The following is a 20,839-nucleotide window of genomic DNA, read 5'->3' as shown; positions in this document are numbered from 1 at the left end:
ACAAAGTGTTAGAAGTTTAGAGTGCATTTTAAATAAGTATGGGTCAATATGTATCTATGGATATCACAAAATAAAAAAGACTTTGCAGCTGCAGCAACAATTTTCTAGGTACAAAAAGATATAAATAAATAGCCAATACTGCGAAATCGCATTGTTTTGCACTTAATCAATTTAAATAACGGAAACAGAATTTACATCTGAAGTGCTAGTGAAAGTTAGGAAGAAAGTCTTTCTGTGGCGCCCATTCGTTGTAAAGTTTGAATGCAGTACAGTGCGGTGCATTAATTCGGTTCGGGTCGTAGCAGCAAAAAGCTCTATGTTTAAATAATCAAGTAATTTTTCCCCATCTCTAATTATTACCCGAACCAAATTAATGCACCGTACTATACATACAACAAATATATATTTCTTAACATTTGATGTTATTATCTATTGAGATCTCGTTAAATAATCTAATAGATAACCTCGAACATTTAAGGAAAGTGTCAAATCTCTGAAGATCCGATGATCTTTTAAATTGAATCTCATGAGATATACTTAGATATTTACATTGTTCTAGCTATGGTGCTGATATTCATTTTTACCGAGTGTAGCGATTAATATTTAGTCACAAAACCTAAACTTTCAAGAAGATATTAGTTGAATTTGCTACTATAAAGTCTGCAGGCTACAAACAGTTTTCTAACAGATACGAAAAATAGCGATAAATGTTTCTGCGATACCTAGAACTCTACCTGCGTCGGTAAAATATTTTTTTGAGTGACGCGAATAGACAGTAGGATACGAAAATAGAATACAAGGGGACGAAGCGATGATGAAAAGTAGTACTGCGTGTGGTTTATGAATTATTGAATAATTTGTTACGGTTACAGACGTGTAATGAGTGATCTTAAAGGTAAAAAACGGGAAAAGGACAGGAATTCGGAGAAGGCTAACCGGTTCACGATTCTTCTCACGATTCTTGCTACCCCTGCGATACTTCTTCCCTGCTTAAGTATTACACGCGGTAATAAAATGTGCTCGTCACGGGCGTCAGGGCCAATAAACAAGACGACGATTCAGTTTCATCGAGAAGCGAGATAGCAGTGATAGCGTGATCGCGCGGCGGATAGCGTGACGCACCTGTAAACGAAGCTTAAACTTCGGGCAGCAGCCAGTCTCACCCCGATCGAAATGGAAAGATTTCTTTTTTGCGGATTCCGACGGTTGCGTGCCCATAATGTTTCGCCGACTGTTCTCCACTCGAGAGAGCGAATGTCCGGCAATTTTCGGAGCGGCCCGGTCGTCCGTCGACGATTCGCAGCGTGAACTCGTTTTCGGTAGATGCTTGCCAGGATCTTCCGGAGAGAGCCCTACGACGACGAGGGTTCCCCATAACTTGATGAATTAATCGCACGCATATACTTCTGCGCTCTTCTTCAAGGGCGATTGTACGAGCGCTCCTTTCGACGCGACTTTACGGACGCGTCTCGGGCACAAAATGTACCTGTAATCTCATGTAAACGCGTTCCCCCATCAGCGAACACACGCGCCCTTCCTTTTTTCCCCGACGTCTTGTTAGCGTAACCCCGCATAATGAGTCGTAAATTATCTCTACGGCTTGTTTTCGAGGACTCAATGCTTTGCCAATCTCGCTACACCGTAGGAATCCCTTGTAATTTTTGCAAACGAGTTTTCATCTTCGTGCCGTTAGGCTGAACAAATATGTTTACTTCGTATAATGTTACAGATAATTAATATGTGTTCGTGTCTGTAGAAATGTGACTTAAGAAAGTATCGTGTAACCCAAATGTGGCGCATGTAACGTTATATATTTTTATTGCGTCGGGTGTACGATGTGAGATGGAATATTTAGAGCGTGCGCATTAATTCGGCGTACTGAATCGGAGCCGCTCGATCGCCCTTGTTGCACGGTACCCAATTATGCTGACTTCAACGGGACAAACAAGGTTGCCGAGTGCCAGATGTCACGAGAATACGTGGCAAAAGAGGCGGCGAAACTTTGATGCAGATCCATCCTCTAAGAGCCTCGTGTCACGCACGCGCTCGCGTGAAAGTCTCGACGCGCAGCAACTTCTTTCTTGTCTCTAGCGTTTGGAGCTACCGCTCTTCTAGGAATAAAAAATAGCTAACCGATCGATTTTAAGACGATAAGTGGGATGTTGGCGAAAATAACGAGCCAAACGCCTGCTCGTAGCTTTTAAGGACGATCATCGGTCTGTTTAAAGTTCTAACGATTCCACACTTCAAAAAATGATCTTGCAACTGCGGCAACAATTTTCTAAGCACGAAAAAATTTCTGAGATATACATATAAATGTATAGTCGACACTACAAAATTGCATATGTTTAGTATTTAATCAATTTAAATGACCGAAATAGAATTTCTATCTGAACTAGCGAGTTAACGGATGTTAGGAAGAAAGTCTTTCTACGGCGCCCATCCATTGTAACGTTTGATTGTGGTACATAAACAATGATATTCCTACAAAGATTGTTCTAGCTATGGTATTGAAACTCATTTTTATTCCAATGTGAATGATTAATATTTAGTTATAAAACCTAACTTTCCAGAAGGTATTACCAGAATATTGCTGCTATAAATTTTGTAGGCTACAAACAATTTTCTAACAGATAAACAAAATAGCGATAAATTTTTGTTGCTACACCTAGAAATCTACCTGCGTTAGTAAGATATTTTTTTGAGTACACCTAATTCATCAATTTCGTCTCACAAATAAAAATATTCCATGACATGGCATATAGACTGCTGAGTACGTTAAAACATACTTAAATGTATTGAAATATTTGTATTTTTCTGCGAGAACAGAATACGCACATACGATATCTCTGGAACGTTAAATAGGTACACCCTGAGACTGACATATCTGCGATCGGCTTGGCGAGACCTTTCGTTTCGGTACCTACTTTGTGACCAAAATCGAATGCGAAAAAAATGGGGCCGATCTTGTTCTCACTCTTTACTAAGCTAGACGCAACGGAAGCTGCAATTTGTGCCGAGGAGTGGAGAAATCATCTAGTATGCGTGCAGATTTCCGGTGGTTTCAAAAATTATTTCAGAGCAGCTCTCAAGGATAACACGATTCGCAAATTAACCCGGCACCTCTCGCGTGATTCGGACGTTACTTTAATGGCGGACGAGTCACGCACGGAACGCGGCACGACATAGTTTATAATCCCACGTCTTAATCGCATCGCAAATTATCACTTTAGCCGCTGAATATCTCCCGTACAATAGGTCTAATCGCCTCTATTCTCGTCAGACAGTCGTATTCAGCTTCCTCGCGCAACAACGGCGCAACCGCCGCGTGCCCGCGGGCGCCATTAAACACAAATCAATGGAACCGGCTTTGCACGAGATGGGAATCGCCGGCTACCTCGAGGAAGTACGAACAGGTGAAACTCGAGCAGATATGAACGAGCGTGTAAAGACGAACGTACTGAACGCGCTTCGGGCGAAGTAATACCGGTGAACGAGTGAGGCAATCGGAAGATCGTTTCTGCGCGGCTGTTCTGTCTCGCTTTTTCTTCCGTTCTCTCGCGACATAACGCGTAACACTTGTCCGTAGAGAAAATAATAAACCGTAGAACAAAGTGCACTGTGAAAAGCCTGACGGAATATGCAGTATATCGACGGTAAACTACACCGAGAGAATTTTCTCTTAATGAAAATCATGTAATCACGGGACAACATGGCGTTTTGAAGGGAAACTCTAATCTTTATGAGAGTTTTTTGAAATTTTACCATGCATTTTGCTAGTAAATCGTATTAGTAAACTAATAAAATTTCAAAAACTCTCATACAATTCTTCGAAATACCGTGTTGTAACACAGTTACATGACTTTTTGGTTAAATTTTAAAAGCAAATTATTTCCGTGTATATTTCACTAAAATAATTGACAGTTATGAATCATGTAATTGTGAGATGGTATTTTGAAGAACTTTATGGGAGTTTTTTGAAATTTTACCATACATATTACTAGTAAATCGTATTAGTAAACTAGTAAAATTTCAAGAACTCTCATAAAATTGTTCAAAATATCACGTTGTCCCACGATTACATGATTTTTAGGTTTAATTTGAAAAGAAAATGATCTTCGTGTATAGATTCTCCGGGGTATGATCGCTGTTCGAGGCGATTATAGTGGTTTAAAAGCATTGTGATACGAGGCAGAGGCCCAGCCGCGCGGAATCGAAATTGGTATGTCGGTGCCGCCAGCAAGAACCTGCAGCGGCAAACAACAAGTAAGACCGGCGAGGTGCTGGCTACCCTATGCATACAGAATGCTGCTACCAACCTTCCGGGAAGGGAATTTATTATGTGATCTAATTTAAAGGTGCGTGATGTATGAGGGTGCGTTCCTCGCCCTTCGATAAATTCAACGGCGCGGAGACTTTATGATTCGCTAAACTCCGCCCGAGGAATCGGCGGAATCGGGCCTTAAAGATGTCGTCGGCTCGGTATTTCTCGCCCGGCCGACCTGGGACGCGCGATATAATTTTCTAGCGTCCGCCATTAAATGGAAGTAGAAGACTGCCTCGCGGACAAAGCTAAAGCGGGGTGTAAATTTAAATAATACCTCGATATACATGCCGCGCTCCCCTTTTTTTATACGTCTATAAAACAGGGGAAGCCCAGACGTGAAATATCGGTTAGCTGGCAGCTACACGGGCCGCGTAATTTTCGAAATTCGGTCCCGGGTCCGATATCCGCGTATGAGATATGAAGACGTAACGACGCTCGTTCGAGCGGCGCCGCCGAGCGCCCGCGCCGATTCGCAGTTGGAAATATTGCGTAATTGCTCGGTGCACCTGAAGCCGAGATCGCGCGAAGCGACCCTACGGACGAAACGAGGGACATAAATTTCCCGACGCTCGCGTTTACAACGCGTAATTAGTTGGAACTCGAGAAATTCGGCGAGACGAGCGTCACCGCGTCGGCCGACGTGTTCGTGCCCGAAGACGGAAAAAAGAAGGTCACGTCGCGATTCCATCGCGCTCGAAACGTATCGGCGAACCAGGATACAAATTATGCAACGAACACCCAAGACGTTAAATTCCGCTCTTACGAGAGTGCGGTATGCGCTTCTTAATTTCTCCAGCACGCGTGCTTGCCAATTAAAATCGCAGCTGCGCATAATTATTTACTTGCATTCGTACGATTTGAGGTTCTTAACACATTTTCGACGGATATTACACGTCTGAGGCGATTCGGCGTGTATCAAGATTCATTTCGCATGCAAGTTTGTATCTTTGTATTTTATCGTCAATCGTGTAACTTGAAAATAAAAAGATTGTCAGTGAAACTTTCTCAATATTTGTCCAATTGGTTCTCCAAGTTCTACACTCAAAAAGATGATCTTGCAACTGCAGCAACAATTTTCTAGGTACGAAGAAATAACGAAATCGCATATGTTTTGTAGAATTTCTACCTGTACTGTTAACGAATTGGGAAGAAAGTCTTTCTCTGGCGCCCATCGATTATATTTGATTGTGATACGTAAACAGTTACCACATTCCTTACGAAGATTGTTCCAGCCATGGTATTCATTTTTATCCAATGTGAATGATTAATAACGTCAGTGTTTTCTTCACCATACCTGGCATCTTTAATAATACAGAAAATTTATTGCGCAAAATATTACCTCAGCCAGGGTTTGAACCTGGACCTCCCTACACTCTAGGCGGACGTCTCGGTATGCCACGGTGGTTGAATTGGTGAGACGGCCGCCTAGAGTGTAGGAAAGTCCAGGTTCAAACCCTGGCTGAGGTAATATTTTTCGCAATAAATTTTCTGTATTATTAAAGATGCCAGGTATCGTCAAGAAAACTCCGACGTTGTTAATTACTCCTGGCGACATCGAAGAATTCAGATTAGTTGAAGGATTAATATTTAGTCATCAAACTTAAACTTTCCAGAAGATATTACCAGAATGTTGCTACTATAAATTTTGTAGGCTACAAACAATTTTATGACAGATACGCAAAATAGCGACAAATTTTTGTTGCAACACCTAGAAATCTATAATACCTGCGCTACCCTTACGGAAAAAAGCACTCAAGTTTTGAGTGTGTTAACTCTCGATTGTCCGAATTCACTCTCAAATTTGGGTGTAAATATTTAAATCTGGGTGTTGACGCCCAAATTTGAGAGTAAATTCGGACAATCGAGAGTTAACACTCAAAACTTGAGCGTTTTCTTTTCCGTAGGGGTGGTAAGATATTTTTTGAGCGTACCACGTACGTTTTGCGTATACATATATCAATGTGTATAATATATATACACGAAATAATCTAACAGAAGAACAGTGGTTTACGACGGGGCGAGAGGGAATAGAAAGCAGAGCCTAGGCTCGTGTAAACCTTAAACGTAAAGGCAATTTTCTCTGACCTGTACCTGTACGGATATACGCCACGACCCTACGCAAAAGTAATTTTACGCACTGTTTACACTGAGACGGCAGTTACGCGAGGAGCTGCGCTGCGAAGATCCAAGAGAGGCTATCAACGTAAATCAATAACGAGAGCACTTTGGCGGCGTATCGGCCAGCTGCCATCGCCACCGCCTGGACCCCTCGGTCTGGCATTCCACCAGTTATTGCTTTTTCGAGAGGCTACTTCTACCTCGCGAGAAATCACATTGCCGACGTTGTAAATAATAATCCACTAGTTCGCGCGGTTTTCGCGCGTGCACTTTCACCAATTATCCGACATTTTGCGGGACGCGCTGACTTTTGCCGCTCGTTCGATTTCGAGCGTTTTCCCGCGGCAGGTCGGTGGGCAGCCTCGCGGTTACCTAAGACACTTCCAGGTCGCAGCGGATAAAATATCGTCGAACAACCGCGCGGCTCCAAGTATTTGCATATCGCACGCGCGCTCGCGGTTTATGACGCCGTCGTTTCACGAGCCTCGCGAATAAATTTGGTTGGACCTGATAAAATCAATTCCGAGCGAAAATCGCGCTCCCGTTTACGTCCGCGATCGCTCGCCGAGAAGAGTGTCGCTCGTACTCGTTTCCACTCACGTTCCACACGCGGAACCTGGTGTGCACGCCCGCATTGAAATTATATTAATCGGCGGTCGTAAAATCTCCGCGAGGTGGGCAACGGGCGTAATTCATCTCTCACATGCGCGAGAACGTATTCAGTGATCTCGTATACGCTGGCCCCTCACGGCCAGCTGTGCAAAGAAAACGCCGGTAAACGAGATCGAGCAAAAATGATTTAGTTTCGACGGACGCGCGGCCGTCCGATGAGTTGTGGCGCGATCGCCTTGCAACGGAGATCATAACTCGCGATAAAATATGAGGCCCCTTGTCGATCGGTTACCGCGACCGCGATCCGTTTAATCGCCAACGCAACTTTGTGCACCGCGGCGGCGAGTGCCGGATTAACTGTACATTCGTAAGAGCCGTGAAAACCTACCTACTTAAAAAATCCTTTCGGAAGGATTGTAATTTAACGAGCGTAATCCCCAGAATTCTCGCGGCAGATGCAGGCGGCTCGACGCGACAATCGATAAATTTCCGTTTACCGCATTAACGCCGAAATTACCGCGGACGCCTGTCGGACGCAGCGGTGTCGACAAACGATTAACAGATATTTACACGCCGTCATTGCGGGATTATGTTTTACGGCGCTCTTAGATGGAAGGCGACCGCGGTCTTTAGCGGGATAATAAGCGACGATAATATTGAAAACTTGTATCCGCGGGTACTCATCGTCGGCGTAGGTAGCTCGCGGAGGGACTACGAGGGCCCCCTTCGCGGTTATTATTAACGGAAATGGCGGTTCGTTATCCGCCGACTGACAAATACGATGCTCAGCGTCCCTAATAAAATCAGTGCCTCGCGTGTGTTGGTACGTCGCGTAAAGTACACGAGGACGTAATTGTATGGTATTATCGTGTCTCCGGGGCTATCACTTGCGGTGTTTAAGGCCGTCATTATTCCTCGACAGCTAGCCACCGGTGGAACGCGATGGAATTATTGCCGTTTTACAAAACTCCCCGTCTCCCTTTCCCCCTCCGCCGCCCTCCCGTACGTCTTCCCGAAGACCCGCTGCATCTCGTCCGGAACGAATAATTATCGCGAGCGGCCGGCTCGCATTTGTACGCCCGGGTGTAATCGGCGATGCATTCTTCAACGAGCGCGCGCGTTTCAGACGGACGCGAGACGGCGCCTCGGCGTACAGTTAGCCCGATAAATATTCATAAAGCGGGAAAGATGGAATGCGTACACGAGCTGCTATCCCAACTCGTACCCGGACTTGCTCGCTCAACAAGAAGCATAATAGCCTGTTATAACCGTAATTGTCTAGCATGTCGTGATCTTGCGCGCGAATTTTTAACGAATTCAAGGGAGCGAAGGAGGGGGGGGAATCGTGAATCGTTATTAGATGTTCTGGGACAATGTTCCTTTAAGCGTGAAAAACAAAGTTCCAATGAAGTACGAGATATTAGTTCACACAGAAGACTAAAGACAACAAATGGGAAAAAAAAAGAAAGAAAAGTGTGCAATAAAAACGTAAAAGATAAGAGAAATAAAGGATAGAAGAATAAAAACATGAGAGAGAAAGGGAGAGATCAGATCAGATCGTTATTTATTAAACGCTCTGGGAAACGTCTCCTAAATCGTTGAGACGAAGTAAAACACGTTGGTTGAAAAAGCATATTAAAAATGTAAAGAGAAGAACATTGTTGGTAGAATTGAGAGAGACGGGGGGGGGGGGGAGGAAGGAGAGAAAGAGAAAGCGGCTCCGAGGTGTAAGGGTGAGTTTGGAGATTTCGAGCTCGCGAGCGGCATTCCGAGATCGCTCGAGCCTGGGTTTGTCCCTACGTTCGGATGGCGTTTGGTGAACGCAGCGGTCAGTGTAGGCGGAGAAAGAGAGCCACTTGCACGCGCTGCGAAGGACGACGAGGAGGCGAGCAAAGGGACGAGGGGCGGAACCGAGGGGGCTTAATTAATGAGACGTACGCGGCAGCTGCAGATACCGAGATGCATTGTAAATACAGTATCCGGAAAAAAAAACTATTGTCCCTCGGGACGAGATTTATACCTGTTCCAATTACACTCGCATCGAGGCGTCCGGTATTTTTTCATTCGCCGGAACAATTCGCATTGGGCGCGCTTCTTTTTTGCGTCAATGGCCGCCCGATAACATTCGCGGCACGGGTCCGTCGTTACAGTTGCAATTTACATGGGACAACGAATGCTCGGTCGATCGTGCCCAGATGAGTCGTAAAGCGCACCCACGCGCTTATAAATTCGCTCGTAAGATTCCACGACGAGATTCTTATGTCTTGTGGCGAAAATTAGCGGGACATCTGCGTTCGACGTGTAATCATAAATAAATTCTAGCTGCGAGGGAAATGTCAGGATTCGAGAGATTGCACGGATAAATTGCGGAAAACTACATTTATTAGTCAAACTGAAATCTCTTTAGGTTGCCAGTAATAAGTTTTAGTCGACCTTAACTGGCACGTGTTTAATAAAGGAAAAATACAATGCGACGTTTCGGCCAAGGGTTTAGGTCCTTTTCAAGCAAGTTCTAAAAAGGAACATCCGATAATCGGGATTACAAAATTAATCGTAGATACAGAATAAATAAATAATAACAATTTTTACATTATACAGGGTGTCGGATTCGATTTGGGCCATTCCAAAGATAATAGTAGATTGGGTCAAACTGAGAAGAAAAGTTATATACCATTTTACAAAATCCGTAATTATTATCGCGTAATTAAGAAAAACGTCTGAGCCAATAAGTACACGGAGGAGCTGAAGGCCGGACTCGGCAGACATGCAAAATGGTGTATTTGTTGACATCTCTCAAGATCCGATAGCGAGAGGTGGAGTCACGCATCGATCGATGAGAGACGGAGGCGAGCGGCGAGCGGTGAGCGGGCGAACGGCGCGCAGCGAGCGAACGCGCGACACATGACACCGCGCCGAAAAAGTTTTTCTGGTGGTAGGAGAATAATACACCATTTTGCATGTCTGCCGAGTCCGGCCTTCAGCTCCTCCGTGCACTTATTGGCTCAGAGGTTTTCTTAATTACGCGATAATAATTACGGATTTTGTAAAATGGTATATAACTTTTCTTCTCAGTTTGACCCAATCTACTATAATCGAATGGCCCAAATCGAATCCGACACCCTGTATAAACACATTGTTATTATTTATTTATTCTGTATCTACGATTAATTTTGTAATCCCGATTATCGGATGTTCCTTTCTAGAACTTGCTTGAAAAGGACCTAAACCCTTGGTCGAAACGTCGCATTGTATTCTTCCTTTATTAAACACGTGCCAGTTAAGGCCACCTAAAGTTACCTATTGAAATTACCCATTGAAATTCATTATTGGTCGAGATGTAAAATTGCAACATTGTTATGGAGTAATAGCTTAAATCGCTATTACGTCGTTACTTCCTGTTTTGTCAAAACAGATATGAGAATCAGTGAGCATTACCGTGTTGAGTTACTATCGCATATAATAGCCATTACGTGATGGTAGATGAATGCGGCAGTTAAAATCATTTGAGGTGGTGCACCTCCAGCCTCTCGGGCGAGCGCAAAAAGCTGAGAGCCGCTGCCGCCGTGGTAGTAGAAAGTAGTAGAAACGGAAGACAAATTACGTATCATTATCCTTTCCACTTCATTCACTGTGAAGGATCCATAGAGCTAACCGAACGCGCACGCTGCGTGTCGACCGCTCGTTCGAGCGGCGAGCCTACCAAATGAAACCCAGAGCGACTCGTTAATCCCACTCAGCGCGTTCCGAGCCTTGAGCAAATGCGAGATTAAATTCATCAAAATCCAATCCTGCGCAAGTGCCCTTCGGGGTGCAGCGCATGAGGATGAATAATGCATAAGTGGCACACCACCTCCTGCGTCCTGCTGCCCTTCTGCCCGTCTTGCTGCCCGGGTCAGCTTGACATCGCCTGATTAGATCGTGCGGGACGCGTCTTACGGAGTATCCGTTCCGTTCTGGCGACCGACGGCGAATTCCCGCGGGACTGACGAGGAAAAGGCGGGGGTCGGCAACGACGAAGTAAAGCAGATGTGAGTGATTGTAATTGCGGAACAGTAGCCGGGGTATCGCGAGTCGCCTTCAGCGTGCGTTGCGTGCGCTTTGGGAACAACAGTGATATCCTCACGAGGTCAAAATGCCATCGTTCGAGATGATACCTGTGGAACAGGTCAAATCGGTAAAAGAATCGATTGCAGAAGATCGACGTTGCATTGAATATATTCGAGTATTTGTGAAATCCAAGATATTTCTATGTTCACGATTGTACATGAAATATCAAATGTATGACGGTGTAGTTTTTTTTTCCGTGCACAGTGGAAGCTCGAACAACCTCTCAAACGAGGAAACGCGTCCTCGAAAACAAACCTGTTGCGATAGTTGACGTTTTTTCCCCCTGGACGTTGACAAGAATCGTGCGCATGGTGCATGGAACGTAAAAACAACAGGTTGCACTCGAGTGCGCTCAGCGTTCGTTAAGTGGGTTTCGATATAATGTTGCAGGGAAGAGGCTTTCAAAATGCCCACGCGGCACAAAAACGGGAGCGCGTCTTTCGCTGTGGCTGATATTTTTACCCGCAGATATATACGAGCTCTGGTTTTCAGCCTCATGTTTTGCAGATGCAAGAAGAGATGTACGATAGAGAATTTGAGGCCAACCAATGAGATGTAACCCTCTTGCTATGTTTTACATTTAAATTTAAAATTTACAGCAATGTTTGACATCGATCGCGAGGTATATCGTGCGCGAAAGGAAGCACATGGTGCGTGCAAAAATATAACAAAATATTTAAATAATCGCTATCTACGAGAATCTCGTTGTACCAGATCCGAGAAATCGATTCATCTAAGCCGAGCTGGTCCATACGCTAAAATTCATAGAAGGTGGTGGCGCTGAGACACGTCGAGATGAGGGTAAGTGGGTGCCCTCTCGTCCTTCCTCGGCGGTCCAGCCGAATCAGTGTGGATTGTATGCAAATTGCGGTAGCGGCTACTTGAGCGCCGCCGTATTCGAGCTGCACGACGGGGAAAGGCAGCAGTTCGTTTTTACCTTGGCAGAAGCCTGCGGTGTCTCTGAATAAAACATCTCGCGAGGAATTTCAGCCCGAGAAAAGAGAAGGAGGAAGAGAGAGGGAGAGAGAGAGAGAGAGAGGAGAAAAGAAAGAGAGGGGGGGGAGGGGAGGAAGGGAGATGCACCCGCTCGTGGCTTCTCTACACCGAGTTGTTAAGTACACGTCGCACCAGCTGATACTAATTAAAATGAGGCTCACTTTGGCCGCGCGTTCTCTCGTTTCTTTTCGCTTCGAACCCTAGCCACCCCCTCTGTCCACCTTCTCTTCCGTGCAGTATCTCACTCTCCCGCTCGGTGGGACCCCTTTCCCCATTCTGTTTTCTCTTACCTGACGCCGCTCGTTTGAGAAGTGAGTCTGTCTGCCTCACGGCTAAGAATATAAAGATCCTACTTAGCCGTTATTACGAGGCTACCTACGTGGGTAGATCATTCCGTGCCACTGTTTTTTTCATACCGTTGCGCGTGACAGGGAAAATGGCGATAAGCAGGGCGGAAATCAAAATTTTGCTAGAAATGACGACAGCCGCTACACGAATTCGTTCAGGATACTTCGTATTGTCGAGATTTTTTAAGGATTCAAAAATCGCGAGGGTCTGAGAAATAAGAGAATGCAATAAAAGAAGCACCGAAGGTTTTTATGAAGCACCAATGTGCGTAACCACAGATATTTGCAAGCAGGCAACAACCTTCATTTGGCGATTATCATTTTAATATATTTTTTTCTGATCGTTTAAAATCGAAAGTGAGACAAGTTATCGTCGGACGGGACTCGATAATCAATAAACGAGTATCTTAAAAAAAAAACATTACGGTCCATGGCAGCCGAGACCCACCAGCTGTGTCTCGTGCGAATCACTGTCAGCCTTTTATCCATCCGTGTCAGAATTAACGAGTCTCACCGAGGATGTAGTCAGACTTTACTTGTAAAAGTGAGGAAAACGATGGAACCATTATCTAGTTTGCGCCGGCTAGCAAACAGGAGAGTAGCGCACTCGCGTGCATCCTTATGCGGGGTTTAACGGGGCACTTATTTCAGCTAATAGGGACAGGTGGTACTATCAATAAGCGGTCGGTACCATTTCCAACGAGAGACGTGCTCGCGCGAGGATCTTACGATGCGAAACTATTGCAATAAACCGCGATGACTCGCCCTCGCTCGGCTAATGGAGGCTGTCCGAAAAATCTGAGGGAGCAGGTGTTGCTTGCTGGTGGCGACGTAGTCTGAAAATGGCAGTGCTGCTGGCTGCGCTCTTTACGACCGAAAAGCAGGAGCTATCGCGTGACGTCGAGCGGTTAACGAGATGAATAAGTAATATAAACGATTCGACGACCAAGGCCCGCGTAAAGTCGCGCTCGTATTGCTCGTCTGCTCGTCGCGACTAAATTAGACGTTGACGGAGACACGAGGACTGATTGGACGCTGCTCGGTCAAACCTTGTATTCGGCATAAAATCGATTCGAAGAACTCAAAAAATCGCATGCCTCGAGCCATACATTTCCGTTTACGTTTTGCCCATATTCACCGTACGTTCGTCAGAAGGTTAAGCCTAGTTATTTTATGAACATTGTATGTGCATCTAGAAACAAGTCTCTTTTTAATTTGTAACATATGCGATTGGTTTGAAATTACATACAATGAATTTTGACGTTAACGAAGAAGCGAATTAAAAACTTTCTTTTTGTGAAGTATTGTATTTTTTATACAAATTAAATACTTATATTATCATTTATGCACCTTCGAGGACATACACTTCGAGTAATATATTCTCATACTTTTCACAATAAAATTAATTTTGGAATACATATGATCTTGTATGTAAAATTATTTTAACTGATCGTGAATATATTTCTTTGGTTTATCTTAATTGATGATCACAATCAGGAATATTGAATGCTTCAATAATCAATGTGGTCAATATGATGACAGGCTTACTGCGAAAGATATATCTGTTTATTGCGCACATCACATCGTCACATCACGATATATTAATATTTCTTTTTACGCAAAATGTCTTCATGTATAAGAATAACGGCTTTTTCTGTCTGTTACCGTATCTCTTTTTGCATTTCGCATCTTGTACCGCCCGGCAATTTCTATACGTGACTCGACGATTCGTTAAGGCGAAAAGAGTTCGGAGAATAAATTCCTGTTCATGGATCTAATATAATTGCAGTTGAGATCAAACTTCAAAACAGACAAAGTAGACAAAAAGCTCGGGCTGTGCCTCTATACCAACGCAATGGTTTTAATTAGTTTTCCAAATGTTAATAAAATATTATGAGCGTCGTATACACGAATCTATACTGCCTACGCATGTGTAGTGCATCGTCATTATTTCGACGTCGTTGTATTTAGCATTCAATTACTTTCGTGGTTTATTTTTACAATCTATTGTTCTGCCTAATAAGTTTGACCAAATCCCATCGCTCATCGGCAAGATGGCATGCCTCTACATTACCCGGTTCTAAATGGAATTTTTTGCACGGGTTAGCAGAAAGATTGCTAGACAATACAACGATGGGCAGAGCGGCGAAAAAGGAAGACTTGCAAGGAAGGACCGAGTTCATTAATTATCACGCTGGCGGGGTCTATTACATTCACCCTTCATTCAAATTTTTGATCCACTCGATGGTTATCTAAATTGAACACGATACGGGCTTTACACGATCTAAATTTTAATATTTTTTATCGAAAGAGAATTATTAATTATCAAAACTGTAAACTTTTTATCTTGCCAATTTTACGAATATATGTAAATTGATGTAGAAATGTTTAACCGCAGGTACCCTCGTTGCAGTAAACTTATTTGTATTTCCTAATTTCTCCACAAGGAATTAGAAGTACGAGAAAATCTACGTTGTCTTTCTAAAGTTAAACTGGCAAAATTGCGTAAACAGTTATCACACGGTATGAACGTACAACCGAATATTTGTCGAAAAAATGTGTTTCGACGAACTTGGAGAAGTGAAATTATTGAAGGGATTTTGCGAATATCCAGACAATGCCTCCGACAAATAGTCTGGCGAATTGGGTGGTGCAACAGTGAAACCATCCAGCTTAATGTATGCCGTCCGAATGGAAACTCCTTAGCGCCTAAAATCGTTTTATCGGCGATCGATAGTCGCGATCGATATTCCGCGGCGAGTAGATGGGATCGCAGAGGGCCCGAAAGCGGAGAGATCGGAGATCCTATCGCGTCGGCAGGGAGACTGAAAGAGACGGAGGGAGAGCGGCCCTATTGTTCTTCCACGGGGCCACGCCTCGTGTCTGTAATTACAGACAGGTCCCAGCGAGAGAGCCCTTTGATGCCCGCGCCTCGGTCCGCGGGCTCTCCACATAAAAGGGGCCCCATAGAATCTCCGCAGCGATCGATCCTAGACCTTAGACAGAGGGAAAGAGAGAAAGAAATCTGCCAAAGATGAATCGGCCCGAAATTAGAGATTCGCGATACAACCTGCCGTTCTTTGTGCAGCGTTAGGAATATTAGGGCAAACAATTGCGCATATACCAGTGAAATACATGTATCTATCAAAAGGAAAAGATATGAGTTTGAGAGAGAAAGAGAGAGAGAGAGAGATTTTAAGTAGATGTGACGTAAAAAAGAAAATATGCTTAAGCTAATTAAGAATACCGAAAAGAAAGATAAAGACTTCGTTATAAGTGAGTCTTATGATGATCGGCATTTCATTCATTAATTAGTTAATTAATTTTTATAAGTAATCTACATAGTACTTTTTGATGGTGTAATGTAATGTACTTAAAATCACACACGCGCACCCATACATGTATAAAGTTAAAGATTCACGATATTGCTGGAAAATACCTTGACCAATTTCAATGCCGTGAAAATGAATAGAAATTAGTTTAACGAAAATCTATTGGGCTGGAAGGAACCCAACGCTTTCCTTCCAAATGTTATCGCTATTTATGGCAGATTAATTTTCACCTCGCAAGAGTTAACAATAAAGCGGTCGACTGTTTCCTTGAAATATGTGGCATAAACGATGCGTTTTCACGGCGTGATATCCTCGGAAAATTAGAACGGATCCAAACAAAGCGTTTCCGTGCTTTATGTGACAACTAATCGCCGATCTTCGCCGCGAGCGTGATAGAAAGGAGGAATAAAAAGAAGAAAGGTACGCTTTTACCTGTCTCAAAAATATAACTTTTCGGCGTAAGTCAGTTGGCATAGGCGTTTCCACTGCGTTAAGTTATGTGCGAGGAAAGCGGTGGATGCATTAAAGCGTGGCGAGGCGTTTCGGAGCGCACAATGGTCTTCTTCGCCACTTTTCCTTCACACATTTCGTCGTAACTTACAAATCCGAAATCGAAACGGAATTATCGGCGGACCGATTTCTTAACGTATTTCTTCTCCAATGGAACCATATGTTCGTCTAATAACAGGGATTTTTATAGCAATTTAGATTGCTATATTTTATAGAAGAGATTGCTACACTGAACCTTTTATGTCTGTTGTTCGCCACACAAAGTTTTAAAGTTTTGTTACATAAATAAAAAGAAATCATAAAATATTTTTTAACGTTATTCAAAGGTCGAATTTGTGGGATTATCACAGCTGAGGGGTGGTTTGATAGAATTGGACAAGGACGATACTATATCGAAGTGGTTCCAAAGTATCGGATTACTCAAGTCTACCATTCGGGCTTCGATACTTTTGGTAATAACCAGTAGCTGCTAGGAGATTATCACCGAGACGAATTCGATAGAGGAAATTCATTTCGCGAAGTTGTTCGGTGGCTCAACGGAAAAAAAAACTCGGCTACTCGCTGCTAGCTGGCTTTTGATCAGCTACCGCCAATATCCTATCGACTATCACCGCTAGTGCACCAGTCGACTAATAGACGCGTCTCCAATTTCAGTCAATAGTTTTTTGTGATCGTAAACGCGTCTCAGATTAACTTTGGCGCTTCGACGAGGCGCAAACCCAATTAAGAGACGGTCGTATAACGCATGCCCTGTGACCTTAGTTGCTTCTAGGTAGAGAACAATATGAATTGTCTGGAAATGAAATTTAGTCGCGAAAGGAAAGTGTAGTCAACAGGGACCCGTTGACAGAATTGTTTAATTAACCGTTTTGCCCACTTCTAGTTCTTGAGGAATAAGTAACGATTTTGTTCCAACAAATTTATTTATTTAAACCAACTCCGTACAAAATCAATACTGTTAAAAGTTACCGTTACCGCCGGCATGCATTTTAAAACATATTTTTATCGTTTATTTTTTAATGTTTATTTTATTCCCATAATATATATTTTTTAAATACTTTTATTCTATTTTTATTAGGTTTCGTAGCAAAATTAAAATTTTTCATGTTTACAGGAATTTTAACCACGAATTGTTCCCTGGTCGCTGCACTGCGTTCGTCAGTGAGGATAGCAGAAGAATGGTGGCTTTAAAATTGGCTCGACCTTTTTGGCTGGATGGAATCATAAAGATCGGCGATCGCGAGTGTAATGGCATTCCCCGCTGAGCATTCCTCGTCGTAATCTGTGGGAAGCTGAGGTCCTGACCCCACTACGAAGGAACGTGATCCTGCGAGTGCAAGGCCGTCGCGATTCACGAGATCTCCACGCGAGAGCACAGCAAACGAAAATCTTGGTGCCGCGATGGCGAAGGTATTTGAGACTTTTTCTCAAACTCATTGTCGTCGAATTAGCAACGTGAGCAAAAATCGCGCTGCTTAACTAGCAATCCGTGCAGATTAGAATGAGTATTAGTTGCAAAAATTGATTTGAACACCCTCGCGGTGTTCAATTAGCACGAATAGTGCAATAAAGCAATGGTTATATTTCTGTAATTAATTTGTTCCGATACAGAAGCTCCGATCTGAACGATAAACAATGGATAATTCTACAGGCGTCTTAAATGTTGTCATAAACAAAATTGCCGGTGCTTCTCAAGCGGCTGTATTAATTACTTAAGGAGGTTCGAGCGCTACTTTCTAATCAATAAACACGTTATTGATAAAACTGTATTCCATGGCTAAAAAATAATTTCGTAATAATTTTAGTAAGATTATATTCGTAAATGTCATAAAATATTTTTTAATATTTATTTTACTATTGCAACAGCTTTTTAACTTCTGTCTTATGTAGAAATATGTTAGATAAAAAATTTGAAAAATTATAAGGTTATATGTTTGCATACTACTACTTTATAATAAAATATTTACTAAATGATACGGTAAAACTTATTTAACTTTCTATTATAAATTGTTAGTTTGATTATCTTTTGCATCATATATATACATATATATATTATACAGTAGGTTTATCTTTTATTTGGTCAAACACTCGAACCTCCTTAATCGTGTTCGTGTTACGTTATCAAACTCTTATTTCTAATTACCAAAAAACAATCGGATATAATTCCAAAGTTCGCACAAGTTCGTGTCGACTTTAGAGTATCATTGCGGAAATAACAATATCAAGATTTTAATACGTAATAAAAGAAATACATTTATATTAGAATAATTTTGACAAATTGAGAACCGCTGGAGCATTTGAGCTGCCCTAATTGAAAATCGGTCAAAAACTGACCACCTCTATCTTTGCATGGCAATTCAACCGGTGGCTTCATTAATCGCGACACGGACCTCCAAGCTGCGGCGGCATATTTGATGACTCTGTGACCACCCCATATAAAATGATTCCCTTAATGAAAACACGATCATACGCGATAAAAGATGACCACCTTTGATTACCTCACGGGAGGCTGCGTGGCGTATAGCGGCTCAATATCGTAGCAGTGATTTATTTTCACGGTAGGATTAAAAAGCTAATGAATAATTATCCGATTTAATTATTACATATTGTTCGGCTGACTGTATCTAATGGAAGCATTCAGTTCCTCCTGTATCTATGGTTACGGAATTCAATTTTATTTTCGATACACTCGAGTAAATTATAGAGACACAGTCGTATTGATTTAGTATAAAATTTTCTCCCGCGTTCAAGTTTATAGCTCGATAACCCAAGACGACCTTATAATTATGGATGATACCGGTGATTTCAGATAAAGTATTAGTTACGGGAATGTGTGTTTGTGGGTTTTTTAACTAAGGGAATCTTGTCTATGACAGTCGATTCACCATAGTTCGATTTAATCTCACTCGCGTACGCACACGAAAAACATAATTAGTTTCTAATAACCTCGTGCATTGTTCTTCTTTTTAATAGTACGGTTTACGTCATGATGGAAACCATGACTCAGCAGCACCTGCAGCCTATAACTACGATTTCTATCATTACAACATTCAAGCAGCAACCTCTGTATTGATATTGGATACGTATGAAAAATTTTCCTAAAAGACTAATTGTAAGTGAATTGTAAGCGAAGCGTAAAGAGCAAAGATTCTGTTGGATATGTATAAAGAATTAACGTCTATCTACAGTAATATTCAAATCATTGTTTTTAAAGTTAATTAATTGCTACACATTAATTTGCGACTTGACTCCCAATATTAATTAGTGCTTCCAAATGCGATATTTTAATATCTGTATTTATGCAAATTACTGCCAGCATTAAGAAAACGTAATAAAAATTGTGCAAGTTGCGCACATGTATATTATGCATATGATAATAAAATCCGTCAATCGTTTATTTTCAATTTGTTCTTTCCTACCTTTATTCGTACTTATTTTGCTTTTATAGTAATTTAATTATAAATAACCTTTCTTATTATCGTGGTTTATAATTGTACGACTACGGCACCGTGAAAGATTGCGGTACTCAGATATGGCAAAAGTACATGCTGATCTCTCCTTACAATGTAACGCAGGTAACGCACATGAAACTTTGTATTGAAACACGTTTCACATGCGTGCACCTGCTGCCGCATTTCAGGTAAAAAACTTGAGCGCCTGCAGATTCACATAAGAAACAATTCGGAATATTATCATATATTTTTGCGACGTTATTTAGCACGTTATCGGTTATTATTATATTGCAATATATGTGTACGCGTTGTTTTTTATTTAGTCGACAAGTTCATTCGACGAACTATATCATTATTTGTCTCAGTGTTTTATGGACCGAGAAGAAACGGAGAGATTCAGATTTTAATTTCGTTTTGCGGTAGGAAAAGAGCTAAAAATCTGCGTAAGTATTTATGCGGACCGTGAGAACCGCTATGGCGTATAGGTAAGCAACGCGCTTCGTGTGGTCCACATTGTCCGCGGTCAAATTACATGGAGAGCGGGGTGCTTCTAATGGCAGTTCTCGTTCCCCGAGAGAATCCGCAAGACGAAGATGGTGTGCTCGCTATGAGCGAGGCGGAGACGAGGTGAACGGGACTCATCGGTGAGAGACGGGGAGAACGAAGTTGAGCCGCGCAAAAGAGAAGAAAGGATAAAGCAGGGGGAGAGAGAGAGAGAGGGGGGGGGGAACGATTCTCCATTGAAAAGAAGGAGAGAGAGGCTCGATTCGACGTGCTTCTTTGATCCTTGAGAGCGAGACGACAGGGCGGGAGGACAGAGCCACTCATATTCCGACATCACTTTAGCTTCGCCCCGATCCTACTACTGCCACGCGACGGCCGTGAAGTGAACGGAACACCTGCTCGCTTCGTTGACATGCAAGGAAAATTTTTCAAGCGACGAGGATAACACGTACGATAACGAAACCCCGCTCACATGTTGGAATCTTGGGATACGAACATATAAATGACAAGTTTCATAAGCGATATGTAGTCTGA

At 42.6% G+C, this 20,839-nt stretch overlaps 1 long non-coding RNA gene across 2 annotated transcripts; it reads left to right on the top strand.

The window, feature by feature from the left end:
- The first annotated feature begins 3,230 nt into the window (after positions 1-3,230).
- Positions 3,231-19,837, top strand: LOC105562431. 2 transcript variants are annotated; one of them, XR_001008973.1, is made up of 4 exons: positions 3,436-3,656; positions 4,129-4,358; positions 17,464-17,759; positions 19,323-19,837. It is a non-coding gene; the product is annotated as an uncharacterized LOC105562431 (long non-coding RNA). The 2 variants fall into 2 exon arrangements; XR_001008972.1 differs by lacking the exons at positions 3,436-3,656; positions 4,129-4,358 and adding an exon at positions 3,231-3,416.
- Positions 19,838-20,839: the final 1,002 nt, after the last annotated feature.

This window comes from Vollenhovia emeryi, unplaced genomic scaffold, assembly GCF_000949405.1.
Source record: "Vollenhovia emeryi isolate VEMERY1.0 unplaced genomic scaffold, V.emery_V1.0 DF939188.1, whole genome shotgun sequence".
Classification (NCBI taxonomy): domain Eukaryota; kingdom Metazoa; phylum Arthropoda; class Insecta; order Hymenoptera; family Formicidae; genus Vollenhovia; species Vollenhovia emeryi.
Note: the sequence above shows the minus strand (reverse complement) of the source record. Positions and strands in the feature narration are given on the sequence as shown.